Source organism: Lipotes vexillifer, unplaced genomic scaffold (genome assembly GCF_000442215.2).
Source record: "Lipotes vexillifer unplaced genomic scaffold, Lipotes_vexillifer_v1.1 scaffold1194, whole genome shotgun sequence".
Classification (NCBI taxonomy): Eukaryota; Metazoa; Chordata; class Mammalia; order Artiodactyla; family Lipotidae; genus Lipotes; species Lipotes vexillifer.
This window is the reverse complement of record NW_006797688.1, coordinates 158104-162014: the sequence shown is the minus strand read 5'-3', so window position 1 is coordinate 162014 and position 3911 is coordinate 158104.

Here is a 3911-nt window from a genome sequence, read left to right as displayed (position 1 = left end):
GTGAAGTAGGGGCAGGCTGACTGCATCCAGTCTACTGGGGTAGGGGCTGGCCAGACATACAATTTTAAAGGAAGATCTTTGGGTAAAAGGAAATGATACCACATAAAAATCTGCATCTGTACAAAAGACCAAATAACACCAGAATTCGGGAATATGTGAGTAAATACAAAATGGTGTTTTCTTATGTTCTAAATTACACTGAAAGATAATTGAGTGCTTAAATAAAAAATAATAACAAGGTATTATGGTATTTACAACAGATGTAAAAATAAACTGTATGACAATAACACAGGGACCAGGAGAAAGTAAATAAATTGTACTATTTAAAGGTTTTTCTACTACAGGTGAAGTGATATATTACTTGAGAGTAGAGTGTTATAAGTTATCTATACTAGAAACACCAAAGCAAAATTTCACCAAAGAGAGTATGTGGATTGCGAATATGCACATGAATAGATACTAACATCATTAATCATTAGGGAAGCTTAAAGTGATAACGAAATACCACCATATACTTATTTGAGTGGCTTAAATTTAAAAATAATAATAACCTGACAATATTAAATGCTGACAAAGATGTGGAGAAACTGGAATTCTCATGTATCACTATGGAAATGCAAAATGGTACAGCCACGTTGGAAAACAGTTTGGCAGTTTCTTATAAAGTTAAACATAACACTTGCCACATGACGTAGAAACTTCACTCTTAGATATTTACCTAAGTGAAATGATTATATTTCCAGAAGCTTTACTCATAATGCCAAAATTTGGAAATGATGAAAATGTCCTTCAGCTGATGAATGGATAGACAGTGTGGTGTGTGCATACAATGGGATACTACTCAGCAATACAAATGAATGAAATACTGATATTTGTAAGAACATGGAAAAATGTCAAATGCATGTTAGCAAGTGAAAGAAACCAGACCCCAAAATCTACACACTATATTCATCCATTTGTATAACATTCTGGGAAAGGTAAAACTCTAGGGACAGATACTGATGGGTGATTGCCAGTGGCTGGGGGTGTGGGAGGTAATGAATCCAAAAGCACAAAAAACAAACAAAAAAATCGAAGCCCAAGAATTCCTATCTTGAGCCCAGCCTTGCTCAGTTCCAAAGCTCCTGTGCTCTTGATAATAATCCAGTGATGGATAACATGTTCCAGGTTAATTAAAGGGAGAGAAGTATGAGAGTGCCTACTCATTACGCATATGAGTATTTCTCATACTCATTAACTCATATTCTAAAACACCACTATTCTTGTATTACTTGCTTGGTTCTCCAAGTGTGCTGCCCAGAACAACAACGTCAGCAGCACCTGGGAACTTGTTAGAAATACAAATTCTCAGGCTCTATTCCCAGACCTACTGATTCAGAAACTCTGTGGGTGGGGGTAGATTCAGTAATCTGTGTTTTAACCAGCCCTCCAGATGATTCTGATGTGCACTAAAGCTTGAGAACTACAGTTCTACATTAACTCATTAGTTCTCATTACTTCAAACAATAAATGCACATTAGTTGAGTTACTTTCAGTTAATCTGCTTTGGAACACTACTCATCTGTGAAGTCCCTTATGAAATACCAGCTTTGTGAAACCTCCCATTCCTCCCTGCCTCTCCACAATACATTGTTTATACCTTTATTAAACATGCATTTCCTTTCACCTTGTATTATATTTCATTGCTGACATGTCTATAACCTTCACTAGAATGCCAGTTCCATGGGGCATGGATTCTCATATTTCAAGACTTATAAAACTCATTGCCAGTATAATTTGAGTAAGGGCAAATCCAGCTGGTCATAAAGGTTAAAATAATTGGGAAGTATCAGTTTCCAAGGTACATAAAGTTTCAGACTTGGTTCAAGTAAATCATTTACATTTAGTGGTCATCACCTTTTCAAACTCATAGAAATGAGGGTGGGGGTATGGCAGTCATGAAAATGTTGCTCACAAATCTCCTACTGTGGGACATAATTGATCAATAGCCTCAGCTGTTGAGCTCTGAATCCATCACAGCACTTCCCACAGGTTGCTTCTAGCCAGTGATTCCTGCAAGGTATAGGACTTCTCTAACGAGCAACTTTGGCTCAAGGACTCCCCCATCAACCATACTGAAGCTTTCTTAAAACTGTACTGCAGTCTAAGACTTTTCCTACCCAACCTTCCTTCCATCTGTCTTCCACAGGTGTCCAAATTGCATAGTGGTCTGCTAAACTTCTTTCAGTACCCTCCCCCCTTTCCTTAGTCATTTCTCCCAGTAAATCTCTGCCTTATTTAATCCTGTCTTAGTGTCTGCTTCTCCCAGAATCTGAACCAACATTGGGGATATCATGTCTAGTTTGAGTTCCATGAGTAGTTTTGTTTCACATAAGCAATTGTTTTGTTTTTAATGCGTGGACAATGTTACCTGGGTAAATGGCCACTTCTCCCTTGCAGATTGGCTACTAGAAAACTGAGAACAATAGAATGCCTCTATTTTTTGAGCTAATCATTTTTTCTTTAAAATTTGGGTACACTTGTAAATAAAAGTTTAAATTTTTAAATTTAATTGTATAGATTTGTTAAGATACATGAAATAATTTCTGAAAAAAAGCCAGGGTAAAAATAACCCAAGTAATGGTCGAATAATAAGGGGTGGGGTCGGGATTGCCATGTTCAACCAGTCCCACATGCTATGTACTTCATGGCTTGAACTGGATGCTTATTGTGAATGGTGCCACCTGTAGTTGTGTGTTGGTCCTGGGTGGTGTGCTCAAAGATGGAAAGAACATGCTAATGGAAAACCCAGATAGTGACATGGAGAGGTCCAGTCAAGCAGATAATTTGGGTAACAATATATAGCTGGGTAATAATAACCTTACTAGAATATCAGAAGTAGGATTTCACTCCTCAAAGTTAAGCTATAGAGCTCTATATTCGTGGAATAGGGACCCCACAATGGAGAAAATTTAGAAGCCCTAAGTACTAATAAGAACTCTTTAGGGCAAAAGCAACAGATTAATTTGAAACAAACTGGCTTAAATCAAAAGGTTAATCTAATAAACCATGTAATCACACTGTACAAAAAACAATGACCAAAAAAAACACAGCCACAGCTTTAGGTAAGACTCTAACTTTGTCTTGTTAGGGAGGAAAAACTTTTCCTCTCCTCTTTCAGGTTCTGAACCTGTGGCCCTTCGAATTAAACTAATGAAAGATTAACAGGAGAAAAGGCACACAATTTTTATTAATACTTACATGCACAAGAGTTTAGAGAAAAGAAGTGAAACTTAAAGAAGCAGTTGGACTTGGGGGCTTATGTACCTTTTAACAAAGGAAAGAGGGTTAAGCTTCAAGGGGTGATAAATTATGGGAAAGTAATGAAGAAATATATGGGGGAAATAACGGAAGATAAAGGCTATTTTTGTAAGGTCTGTTTATGCAAACTCATCTTGGTGTCAACCCCAGTCTTTGATGATAAGAGTTCCTCTTGTCTCCCTGGTACTGGGGCTGGAAGAGGGAGCACTATCCTCAAAGGGAAATTCATACCCAGCTTTTAGGAAGATAAGGAAAGGGGAGAGAACTCTTCCTGTGTTTGTTGACTCTCAGTTGCCTTCAGCTCAAAATAATCCTTATGCCAAAGTGGCATATTTGGGGGCCGAATATTCTGATTGCATTCAGTTTCAAACATTGTGAAAGGGACCTTGTAGAAGGTACATTTGTCATTTGTCATTTTTGGCTGCTCAGAAAATGAAGAGCCTCTGTTTAATTTTACAGAAGTGGTTTTAGGTGCATTCAGCCCACCCAGTATAGCTGGTTTCTCTGTTTTGGTCAGTTCCTCATCCTTAATCTTTGGACCAATAAAGCTGCCAGCACCTCCTGGGGCTACATGCTTCCTCCTTCAGGTTCAGCAGGATACATGTCTGATT